Here is a 13,313-nt window from a genome sequence, read left to right on the forward strand (position 1 = left end):
AGGACGCGGGCAGGTGGAGAGTAAAGAGGGAGGCTCCGGGAAGCAGCTGGAGCAGGGTGATGGAGCACAGAGCAGGAGAGGAGATGCAAACGGTCAGCAAACACGGAAAACGTCCAGTCTCCCAAAAATCAGAAAAACACAACTGAACAATGAAAAACTAACTTTCACCCACCAGGTTGCAAAGTTTTAATGTTTGATAACATCAAGAGCAGGGGGTGATCTACAGAACATAACCTCACGTCCCGCTGGAGGGAGGGAGCTGGCAGCAGCGTTCTGGAGGGCAACTGGCCAGGGTCAGTTAAATGCAGAACACAGACCTTACCCACTCCCCAGAAATTCTCCTCCTCAGTGAGCCCCCTAATGACAATGAGACACTGGAAACCATGTAAATGTCCACACAGCAGAGGGTGCCTGAATAAGCAGGGTGCACAGGGCAGAGCCAGGAGTCAATGCCACAGTTAAAAGAATGAGACATCTCGAAGCTGTCGGGACAGACGCTGAGTAAATAAAAGTAGCTTATAGCATGAGCCTTACAGCATGATGCCTTTAGCAAAACAAAAACAAAAACAAACAACACACACACAGACACACACACAGTACAGCACCGTGTTGTCCGTGATCACGCACACATAACTGTGAAGCATAAGAAGTCTGCAAAGGCCGGGCGCGGTGGCTCAAGCCTGTAATCCCAGCACTTTGGGAGGCCGAGACGGGCGGATCACGAGGTCAGGAGATCGAGACCATCCTGGCGAACACGGTGAAACCCCGTCTCTACTAAAAAAATACAAAAAAAAAACTAGCCGGGCGAGGCGGCGGGCGCCTGTAGTCCCAGCTACTCGGGAGGCTGAGACAGGAGAATGGTGGGAACCCGGGAGGCGGAGCTTGCAGTGAGCTGAGATCTGGCCACTGCACTCCAGCCCGGGTGACAGAGCCAGACTCCGTCTCAAAAAAAAAAAAAAAAAAAAAAAGAAGTCTGCAAGGACATGCATGACGACTCTGGCTCTCATCGGTTGGGGCAAGAGGGAACCAGGACTGGGGGTGACCGTCAAAGGGGAATTTAGCCCTATTTGTAACTTTTACATTTAATTACTTGTGGCAATGAACAGTAACAAAACCATAGCTGGGCTCTGGCAGGTGGATTTCTAAGAGAGAGGTAAGAAAGAGATCCTATTGTCAGGAACTTTCTGCCTGTTGAAATAAGTAAGCCCGAAGTCACTACAGGATGCCCTCATTGTGTCCCCCGTCACCTCCTGTTTGCACACCCCCAGGGTCAGGGCTCTCACCACCTCACGGAGCAGCTGGCTCGCTGGAGGTTAGCTTTGATGGTTAGAAAACTCAGTTCTAGCCTGGGCAACATAGCGACCCTGTCTTTATAATTTACTTTTTTTTTTTTTTTTTTTGAGACCGAGTCTCACTCTGTTGCCCAGGCTAGAGTGCAATGGCATGATCTCAGCTCACTGCAACCTCCACCCTCCTGGGTTCAAGCGATTCTCATGCCTCAGCCTCCTGAGTAGCTGGGACTAGAGGTGTGAGCCACCACTCATGGCTAATTTTTGCATTTTTAGTAGAGATGGGGCTTCACCATATTGGCCAGGCTGGTCTCGAACTCCTGACCTCAGTGATCCACCCATCTTGGCCTCCCAAAGTGCTGGAATTACAGGCGTTAGCCACTGCACCAGACCTAATTTTTTTTTAATTAGCTGGGTGTGGTGGTGTGTACCTGTAGTCCTAGCAACTTGGGAGGCTGGAGGATTGCAACCCTGGGCTGGAGCTCAGGAGTTCAAGGCCACAGTGAGCTATGATCGCACCACTGCACTCCAGCCTGAGCTACAGAATGAGACCCTGTTGCAAAAAAAGAGGAGGAGGAGGAAGAAGGAGAAGGAGAAAGAGGAGAAGGAAGGAGAAGAAGGAAAGACAGCAAGTTCAGCTTTGTCCAGTGAGCAGACTGTGCTTCCAGACTGTGCTTCCATGGGACTAACTGCTGCTCTCTGCAGCCACACACATTGTCCTGGTCAATCTACAGAACTTTGGAGTTTTAAAGCCAATACCTGTTATGCATGAAATGAAAAACAAAATCCAGCCTGATTTGGGGAGTGGCTGAGAATTGAATGGCAGGGTTCCCTAATGTCTCATTGCCAATCACAGCTTGTTAATGCTTTTGCTCAAATGCAGTTTACAGAGAACGGATTTAATTTGCTTTCTATTTTCTTTAATTAGATGGGGTAATTTACAGACAGTGAAATGCACCCTTTTAAAATGGGAAGTTCAGTAAGTGTTCGCGTACATGCACACCCAGGCAACCACAACCCAGATCACGACTTAGAGCATGCACAGTCCCCAGAAGGCCCCTCACTGCCCTCTTCCAGCCAGCACACCCGACTCCATCCCCAAAAGAGCCACGATTCTGACTCCCACCACCACAGATTCATTTTGCTTGTTCCCCGAACTTTGTATAAATGGAAACGTACAAATGGAATCATTTCATGAAACACAAAAATAGATTCCCCCTCTGCACTGGCTCCCCCAGAAGACTGAACAGGTGCTGGAGGTTTCTAAACCTCATTCTGAGACCAGCCTTTTTTTGAGCTGTCTCCCAAGAGGATGCAGGATTCTAATTTTAAGCCCCACAGCCAAGGTGACAAAAGAGATTTAGAACCCAGAGTAGAGCTAACTTATATACCTTAAGGTTTTGGATCTGGTTCATTTATATATGTATAATTAACGAGTTAAAATGCACACATAGTAAAGAAAAAAATTCAAGCAGTGTAAAAGAATGTGGCAGAAGTAAATTTCTCTCCTATCTAGTTATCCTAGGCCCGTCAGCAAAGCCCAGGCATTTCTGAGCACGTGTGTGTCGCTAGAGGATGTATTTCCCCTCCCTTTCCCCCTTCATACCTTTTTTTTTTTTTCTTTTACACAACTGCTGGCTTATACAGATCAAGCTCGCTGTTTATCATGCTACCTTTTCCATTTAGTATAGCCTGCCAGACAGTTCTTAACTTTTTAAATGAACTCCTACAGTGGTCATTGGGAGTAACAATAGGGAAAACTTAGGGCACTATTCTAAACACGTAACATCTGCTCATTTAATTCACGTTTTACCGTTTTTGTGTCACCTTGAAGGGCATGAGCTCCTTAAGTGAAATTGTTTGATGAAAGGGAACACTATTCTGTCGATCAGTATTTCCCAGGGAGATGGTTCCACTCTGCACTCGCATGTCCGTGGCATTTTGGCCCTAAAAACCCATGTGCAGGTGCTGTGGTCTCTTTGAGCTCCCTCATGTCTGCCACCTACTCCTGGTCCCTTGAGGCCCTGCTGTTGAACCTCCTCTGAGACAGTTCTGGGTGTAAGACAAAAGGAAGAGTCTCCAAAAGAGGACATTTCTTAGACATGCAGCGAAAGCCCTCATTTTCATTATTGCCATTTACATAGATGACTCAGATGTGCTGAATTTCCTGTTGCTAATGTAGCTGTTCCTTTGGGTTAATTTCTCAGAAATGCTAGATACCATTACTTTAGCAAAACTCACTTTGAAAAAGCAAAGAGCAGGGTTTTAAAAATGATAATAAGGGTCCCCAGTGTTCTGTGGGAAGATCTAGTTTCTCTACTTTAAAATGTTTCCTTCCTAACTTTTTATTATGAAAAATTCAAAACTTCAAGAAAGTTAAAAATATAATGAAGACTCAGGGACCTTCCACTGAGATTCAACAGCTCTTCACCTTGGTGTCTACATGGCTCCATCCATCTCTGTCTCTTCCTTCCTGCCTTCCTGCTGAGACCCCGAAGGCAATTTGCAGACATCCCGACACTGCAGTCCTAAGTGTGTCCACAGACACTTCTTAAGAAAATGGACATTCTCTCATATAGACTGTCATGATCACATCTAAGAATGTCAATCACAGTTCAATAAGATCATCTGATGTCTAGTCCACATTTAAATGGCCCTGGTGGTTATAAGAAGTTTTCCATGGCTATATCTTTTGAATTGGAATCCCACTGGGGGTCACATATTGCATTTGGTCATTGTATCTGTGTAGTCCTTTTTTGGCTAGAGCAGTCCCTTCCCTTTTGCTGTTTTTCTTCTCTTTTATCTTCTTTTCCTTTGTTTGTGTTTGACATTGACTTTGTGAAGAGACTTGGCCGTGGTCTTGTGAAATGTCCCACGACTGATGTCTCGGGCGGCGTCCTCCTGGCGTTGGTTCACGTGTTCCTCTATCCTCTGAGAGCTCCTGGAGGTGCATGATGTTGGCTTTTTCTCCCAACAGTGATGCTGTCAGATCCCTTCTTAACATGGTGACACCAGCTGCCCCCTGTGGAGGCACACTGTCCCTTTTGCAATTAGTGTCCCCTGTGGCAATGCCTTGTGAGCGTTCTGGTTCCCAACAGAAAGGACGACCCTTCTGTTGATGGTAACTTTCTAAACCTTTTAGATTCCTTCTACATTTTTTAGCTGGTGCTTTTCTGTAAATAGAGCTTTCTTTTTATTTTCCCCTTTGAAAAAAATATACAGAAAATAACCATGAAAAATATAACCAACATCCATATTTTCACCACCCAGAATTTGTGTTAGAATTTTGGCATATTCACCTTCCATTTTTTCTTATAAGAAAGAAAGGGTCAGCCAAGATGGTGGGTCAAGCCTGTAATCCCAGCACTATGGGAGGCCGAGACAGGCGGATCACGAGGTCAGGATATCGAGACCATCCTGTTCAACCCGGTGAAACCCCATCTCTACTAAAAAAATACAAAAGGCCGGGCGTGGCCTGCCTGTAATCCCAGCATCTTTGGAGGCCGAGACGGCGGATCATCAGAGGTCAGGAGATCGGTGACCATCCTGGCTAACACGTGAAACCCTGTCTCTACTAAAAAATACAAAAAATCCAAGGCCGGGCGAAGGGCGGGCTCTTCTGTAGTCCCAGCCGCCTCGGGAGGCTGAGGCAGGGAGAATGGCGAAACCCGGAGGCGGATGGTGAGCTGAGATCCTGCCACCGCACTCCAGCCCTGGTGACAGAGCCAGACCACCAAAAAAAAAAAAAAAAAAACAAAAAACAAAACAAAAAACTAGTCAAGGTGGCAGGCTGTAGTCCCAGCTACTCAGGGAGGCTGGGAGGCAGGAGAATGGCACCTCGAGGTAGTAAGAGCTTGCAGTGAGCTGAGATCCTGCCACTGCACCCAGCCTGGCGATAGAGCCAGACTACCCCAAAAAAAGAAAGAAAGAAAGTGGAAAGAGAGAGAGAGAGAGAGAGAGAAAGAAAAAGAAAGAAAGAAAGAAAGAAAGAAAGAAAGAAAGAAAGAAAGAAAGGAAGGCTAAAAGGAAGGAAGGAAGGAAGGAAGGAAGGGGAAGGAAGGAAGGAAGGAAGGAAGGGAAGGAAGGAAGGAAGGAAGGAAGGAAGGGAAGGAAGGAAGGAAAGTGAAAGAAGGAAAGAAATGGGTGATGTTTGCTCTTGTGGATCTGAGCTGCTAGGGAATACTCGGTCTCTCCCCTAGAGAGCTCACTCTCAGCCAATCGAGGCACTAACAATCAGGTGGCTATCATGAAGGGAATGAAATTATTCTCAATTGTCATTGCCCTTATATTTGCATGAATAATATTGTCACCTAGTACTTATCACCTGCTTTCTATGTGCCAGGCTTTATTACTTTACTCACTTTATTTGATCCTCTCAGAAATTTATGTATTTATTTTCAGATAGGGTCTCACTCTGCCACCCAGGCTGGAGAGCAGTGGCACAATCACAGCTCACTGCAGCCTCAACCTCCTGGGCTCAAACAATCCTCCCACCTCAGCCTTCTGAGTAGCTGGGACGACAGGTGTGAACCATCATGCCTGCCTAACTTTTAAATTACTTTTTAGTAGAGAGACAGTCTCACTTGTTGCTGAGGCTGGATTTGAACTCCTGTGCTCGGGTGATCCTCGCAGCTCGGCCTCCCAAAGTGCTGGGATTATACACGTGAGTCACCTTGCCAGGCCTAGGAATTGATTTATTATTTCTATTTTTCTGAAAAGGAGACAGAGGGTCAGAGAGGGACAGTGACTTGCCTAAGGTCAGAGAGCTGGTAAGCGATCTGCTTCCAGAGCCCAAACCCTTCCCTCTACAGTATTGCTCCTCCACACTCCTCCCAGATGCCCAGGCAGTTCCCAGGGAGAATAAAAGATGGTTTCGCACTGAAAGAATAAGATTCGTTCTGGTTTTCTGATCTCCTTACCTGGTTCCTATGGCTATGAGCAGAGAAGTTGTTTGTTAACCAAAAATTATAGCCTTGCAAATAACTCCCAGCCCATTTGCCCAGGTTTCTGGGTAGGAGACAAGCAGAGCAGGCAGTTATAGTATAGCCGGCCCTTCATATCTGCAGTTTCTGCCTCCACAGATTCAACCACTAACCACAAGTAGAAAATAGAAAATACTGGCCAGGCACGGTGGCTCATGCCTGTAAACTCAGCACTTTGGGAGGCTGAGGTGGGTGGACTGCTTGAGGTCAGGAGTTCGAGACCAGTCTGGTTAAAATGGTGAAACCCTTTCTTTACTAAAAATACAAAAATTAGCCGGGCGTGGTGGTGGACACCTGTAATCTCAGCTACTCGGGAGGCTGAGTCACGAGAACTGCTTGAACCCAGGAGGCAGAGGTTGCAGTGAGCAGAGATTGCGTCGTTGCACTCCAGCCTGGGTGACAGAGCAAGACTCCATCTCAAAAAAAAAAAGAAAAGAAAGTAAAAGAAACAGAAAATAATGCAAATGAAAATAATACAGTATAACCATCTATATAGCGTTCACATTGTATTAGGTGTTATAAGTAATCTAGAGATTATTTAAACTGTATGGAAGGATGTGCATAGGTTATGTGCAAATACTACCCATTTTATATCAGAGACTTGAGCATCTGCATATTCTGATATTCTTAAGGACCTGGACCAGATCCCCTGTGGACACTGAGGGACAACTGTGCTTCTTTCTCACTCCAGGTTAGGAAGGAAAGTGGGTTGGTAAACTCTTAATCTCTTCTAGTTTTTGGATTGGTTGTTGCCTGGGGCAGCGGGGTGGGGGTGATCTGGGTGTGCAATGGAGCCACAGAACTGAACATTCAAGAAACTTTTAGATCCTAAGTTGGGAAAAAAGAATCTCTCTCTCACTCGCTTTAGTTAAAGTCCTCTGTTGTACATGTGGTATTGGGTAGAAATATGTACAGGCTTCTCCGGCGTCATCAGAACTCCAGAGGAGCGGTGGCTTCTAGGTGGATGAGCCTTCAGGACTTCAGTTCCAGTCTGACCATTTATAAATAGGAAAGCAGAGGCATTGAAACCTCTAGGTCCTGGGCTGCTTAAGGACATCAAAGTGCCTGACTGGTCCTCAGAGCCTAGCAAAGTATTCAGCTTACAACATACATTTCATGAATATTTGTTGAATGAATAAATAAATGGACAAGAAGGCCAGACGCAGTGGCTCACGTCTGTAATCCCAGCACTTTGGGAAGTCTAGGTGGGTGGATCACTTGAGGTCAGGTGTTCGAGATCAGCCTGGCCAACACAGTGAAACCCCCGTCTCTACTAAAGATACAAAAATTAGCTGGGCATGGTGGCAGGCACCTGTAGTCCCAGCTACTTGGGAGGCTGAGGCGGGAGAATTGCTTGAACCTGGGAGGCGGAGGTTGCTGTGACATGAGATCGTACCATTGCACTCCAGCCTGGGTGACAAGAGCGAAATCTGTCTCAAATAAATAAATAAATAAATAAATAAATAAATAAATAAATAAATAAATAAAGGACAAGAAGTTTGGAAACTTAAAACAATTGCACAAAACCCCCAAGCTTTTGATTCCTTTGGGTTCTGATGGGTGGAGGGGACCTATTTGAGGAAGGAGAATCAATGAACCGGGTCCTTCGTGAGAAGATGGGGCCAGGTCCTGCCGTGAGGCCCTGGGTGACTCAGTGAGCACTCCCTGTCCACAGCTCAGCGACTCACAGATGTCCCCGGGGAGAAGTACAGAAGCTGAGAGTCTGGATGAGGCCCCAGGCTGCCTGGCCCCTGCCTTCCTGCTCTTCTCTCCCACCTCTCCCCATTCACTCTGCTGCAGCCACAGCCATCTCGGTCTTGAGACAAACCAGGCCCGTTCTCCGCTCCGGGGCCTTGCCCCTGCTGCTGCCCTGCCAGGAGTGCTCAGCCCATGGCTCTTTGAAGGACTGAGTCCTGCTTCCAACAGCACCTCCTTAAAGAGGCCTTCCTGGAAATCCTGGCCAGAGTTCCCACCCTGACCACCCCCAACCACTCCCATCTGGTTTATTCCCTGAGAACTTGCTCCTGCTTAGACTGACCTGGCACGTTCCTGTGCTCGCTGTTGGGCTATCTGCTTCCCTCATCTGAATATCACTATGTCCCCGGCATCTGAGGCTGCGCCTGGCATGTGGTAGGCACTCAACAGACAGCTGGTGCAAGAATGAAAGAAAAAGAGGCTGGGGCTGAGCGCCATGCTGACGCCTCTGGCAACCTTTATCTCTGAGCAGTGAGGAGCCCCCGCTGGAAAAGGCCACGTGGCTCATGATGAAGGTGATGATGATGATGCATGTGTGTGCACGGCAGGTGTTAGACTAACAATAAGTGGCCACAGTTAGCTGAACTCCTACTATGTGCCAGACACGAACTTGATTTTTAAATCAGCCTATCCTCAGAATAAGGCAGATGCTGCCGTGACCTCCTTCTCACAGACAAGGGAGTCCAAGCCCAGAGAGACTGAGCGTTTTGCATCCAGCCTGGGGTGTGGGGAGCTGAGATGTACTCCCACAAACACCTGACCCCAGAGCCCAGGTTCTTTCTAGTGGGCAATGAATAGCTGAGGCTGTTACCAATTTTCATCAGGCTCTGAATAGCAGCTTAACTTCCCGCTGACCCTGCTGTTCTTTCTGCCCAGGGACCCCCTACCCTCTCAGAGCAGAAGACAGGCCCAGAAACAGAGTGTCCACTCACTCAGTCCACAAACATGTATTAAACACCTACAGTGTGCAGGGGTGCGGGGATCCAGCAGGGCTTAAGTGAAAGCTCACGCACTGGTGGAACTCACAGTCTGCAGGGGGCATAACAAAGAAGTAGGCAAAGGAGTGGGCAGCAGATACTGGTCTGAACTGGGACAGTCAGGGGACAGGACCAGGAGAGCTGGGGCTGGGGACCTGGGTGTGGGGAGTCAGCCAGCCTCTCTGCGGAGGAGAAGCCAGCTTGCAGCAGCCCAGGTGAGGGGCTGCCCAGCAGCCGGTGCACTTAGGAGAGAGTGGACCTAGCACACTAGTGGAGAAGAAGTGGGGTGGGGGTGGGGAGCAAGGTGGAAACGGTTACTGAGCTAACAAATATTGAAATATCATCTTGGGTTCCCCCAGTGCCTGGCACAGAGAAGACCCTCCAGAAATGTCTGCAATGAATGGAATTGGATCAGGTCAGTGCCCCACTTGGCAAAAACACAAAAAAACAATTTCTGGTGCAGCCTGTCTCACAGAAAAATTTCCTTCAGGGAGGAGGATGAAGGTGAACCTCCTAGTTTTAGCAAACTAAAACAATAAATTCAGATGGAATGAGGCAGATTAGCAATTCTCAGGTTGCAGGTTGCAGAGGCAGAATTTAAACATTTTGGGTAAAAAAAAACAAAAATCCACTTAAAATCTTTTTTTTCCTTCTTTTTTTTTCTTTTTGAGATGGAGTCTCATTCTGTCACCTAGGCTGGAGTGCAGTGGCATGATCTGCAACCTCTGCCTCCTGGGTTCCAGCAATTCTCCTGCCTCAGCCTCTTGAGTAGCTGGGATTACAGGTACCTACCATCGTGTCTAACCAATTTTTTTTTTTTTTTTTGTATTTTTAGTAGAGATGGGGTTTCATCCTGTTGACCAGACTGGTCTCAAACTCTTGACCTCAAATGATCCACTGCCTTGGCCTCCCAAAGTGCTGGGATTACAGGCGTGAGCCACTGCACCTGGCCCCACTTAAGACCTTCTATGTTGCAGGATTTGAGCTTAATCTCCCATTGCTATTGAAGGTTTATCTATTTTTCCCTTTTTGCAGATAAATGAGGAGTTGTCTCTGGTACAAGAACTAAACCAGCTTTGGGATCCCTAACGGCTGGGCTGGCCTAGTTGCTTCAGCTCTGGATTCAAACTGGCCAAGGATGCAGGAGCCCGGGGGTGGGAATGGTAAGATCCTGCTTCCAGCTGCCTGCCAGAATCATTGACTTAACTATATATAATAACAGGAGCTAACATCTAATCATCTTAATAAAGCTATGAGGTGAGTATAAGTATGGCCTCACCCAGAGATGAGGAAAATGTGGCTCAGAGAGAGTAAATTACCTACTAAATGTAAGACATCCCAAACCGCTTCCTTCCCGAGTCTTTCCAATTTCAGTAAATGACACCACCCCTTACTGTACTAAATTGCTCATACCAGAAATCTGGGGGTGACCCTTGATTCTTTCCTTGCCTCACCCCCACATCTTACCCATCACCAATTTATCTGTTCTATCTTCCAAAACACAGGATGTCCTCAATGTGGCTATTGCTCTTCCATTCCTCCCTGCTGTCACCATCACTGTACCCACCCTCTGCTCTCTGCTGAGCCACTAACTGCCCTACGACTACCACCCATTCTCCTCCAGCAGTGGCAGGTGATCTTTTTAAAACCTAAGTCAGATGCCATGTCAGCCCTTACTGAAAACTCTCTAATGGCTTCTCATTGCCTTTATTTTTTTCTCTGTCTAGTTGTAAGATTTTTTTCTTTGTCTTTGATTTCCTGTAATGTTATACTGTGCCTAGGGGTGATTTTCTTTTTTTTGAGATGGAGTCTTACTCTGTCCCCCAGGCTGGAGTGCAGTGGCGTGATCTTGGCTCACTGCAAGCTCCGCCTCCCGGGTTCACGCTGTTCTCCTACCTCAGCCTCCCGAGTAACTGGGACTACAGGTGCCCGCCACCACGCCCAGCTAATTTTTTGTATTTTTAGTAGAGACGGGGGTTTCACTGTGTTAGCCAGGATGGTCTCGATCTCCTGACCTCGTGATCCACCCACCTCGGCCTCCCAAAGTGCTGGGATTACAGACGTGAGCCACCACGCCCAGCCGGGTGATTTTCTTTCTATGTATGCTGCTAAGTGTTCACAGTCCTTCTCAAACCCATGACTCGATGTCTTTCATTTACTTACAAATATTCCACACATACTCACAGCTATTTCAAAGTCTGTGTCTGATAACTCCGCTATCTGGATCCCTTTGGACCTGTTTTTGTTGTTTGTTTGTGTTTTTCCCTCTGAATTGTGGTCAGATATTGTATTCTTGTGAGGATAGACATTTAATAGGAAAAATGGTTGAAATAATTTATGTCATCTTCCTCTTTACTTTTACTTCTTCTCAGGGATTATACCTGGATCTCTGACCTTTGGGCTCCCTACTTCCCTGGTGCCATGTTTCTGCCCTCTGCCTCTCCTGATGTGATTATTAATTTTTTATGTCAACTCAGCTAGGCCACAGTACCCAGCTATTTGGTTAAATACCAGTTTAAATATCCCAGTGAAGGTATTTTTTAGATGAGGTTAACATTTAAATCAGTCAACTTTAAGAAAAGCAGATTGGGGTGGGCGTGGTGGCTCGTGCCTGTAATCCCAGCACTTTGGGAGGCCGCGGCAGATGGAGCACTTTGGGAGGCCGAGGTCGGGAGTTCAAGACCAGCCTGACCAACATGGAGAAACCCATCTCTACTAAAAACACAAAATTAGCTGGGCATGGTGGCACATGCCTGTAATCCCAGCTACTCAGGAGGCTGAGGCAGAAGAATTGCTTGAACCCAGGAGGGGAGGTTGTGGTGAGCCGAGATCATGCCATTGCACTCCAGCCTGGGCAATAAGAGCGAAACTCTATCTCAAAAAAAAAAAAAAGAAAGAAAGAAAAAGAAAAGAGAAAGAAAAGCAGATTGCCCCAAAATGTGGGTGGGCCTCATCCAGCCATTAAAAGGTTTTACAAGAAAAGGCCTATGGTTCTCCTGGGGAGGAGGAAATTCTGTCTCCAGAACATCTTCAGGCTCGAGTTGCGATATCAGCTCTATCCTGGGTATCCAGCCTGATGGTCTGTCCTGCAGATTTCAGATCCACTAGCCCCACAGTCACCTGAGCCAATTCCTTAAAATCAATCTCTCTCTCTCTCTCTATCACACACACATGCACACACACACACACACACACCCCCAACTGGTTCTGTTTCTCAGGAGAACCCTGATACACTTGGCCTGTGTTCAGTGACAGCACCCAAATTCCTATCTGCAGTCTGGGCCTCCTTCTGGGCTTCAGAACTGAGGATTCATTGGCCTCCTCTGTGTCTTCTCTAGGATTCCTAGCGGGCATCTCAGTCTTAGCACAGCTTCACCAAAGTGAGCGCCTGACTTCAGCTCCACGACCTGCTGTGTCTCAGCCATCCTGGTCTCAGGAGCTGGCATCCATTCTTCTGGTGGCCCAGGCCCGGCTGTGGTCTGAATGTGTCCCCCGAAATCCATGTGTTGGAAACCTAATCCCCAATGCAAAAGTGTTAGGAGGTAGGGTCTTTGGGGAGGTGTTAGGTCACGAGGGCTCTACCCTCAGGAATGGACTAATGCTGCTATAAAGAGTCTTGTGGGAACGGGCTCTCCATTCTCCTGCTCTTCCACCATGTAAGGACTCAGTTCATCCCTTTTTGTCCTTCCACCTTCTGTCATGTGAGGATCCAGCAAGACGGTCCACACCAAATGTTGGCACCTTGATCTTGGACTTCCAGCCTCTAGAACAGTAAGAAATAAATTCCTATTCTATATAAATTACCCAATCTCAGGAATTCTGTTACAGCAGCACAAAATGGACCAAGGCAAATATCGGTAACAGGAACGTGGCTGCTGTAACAAACGCCTAAAAACGTGAAAGCAGGTTTGGAACTGAGTAATGGGCAAAGTCTGGGACAGGATGGACGTGCATGCCAGGAAAAGCCTGTATTGCCATGAACAGCCCATTGAGGGTGATCCTAGTGAGGGCTCAGAAGGGGACAGCTGTAGGAACAGCCCGAATCTCCTTAGAGATTACTTGAGTGTTCATGAAGAGAATGCTGGTAGAAACATGGACAGTACAGGCCATTCTGATGAAGTCTCAGATGGAAATGAGGAATAGGGTATTAAAAACAGGAGGGAAAGTGATACTTGTTCCAGAGTGGAAAAGAACTTGGCTGAATTATGTCCATGTGCTAGGACTTCATGGAAGGCAGAACTTAAGAGTGATAAACTATGACTAGGCACAGTGGCTCATGCCTGTAATCCCAGCTCTTTAGGAGGCCAAGA

This window comes from Papio anubis, unplaced genomic scaffold, assembly GCF_008728515.1.
Source record: "Papio anubis isolate 15944 unplaced genomic scaffold, Panubis1.0 scaffold262, whole genome shotgun sequence".
NCBI lineage: Eukaryota > Metazoa > Chordata > Mammalia > Primates > Cercopithecidae > Papio > Papio anubis.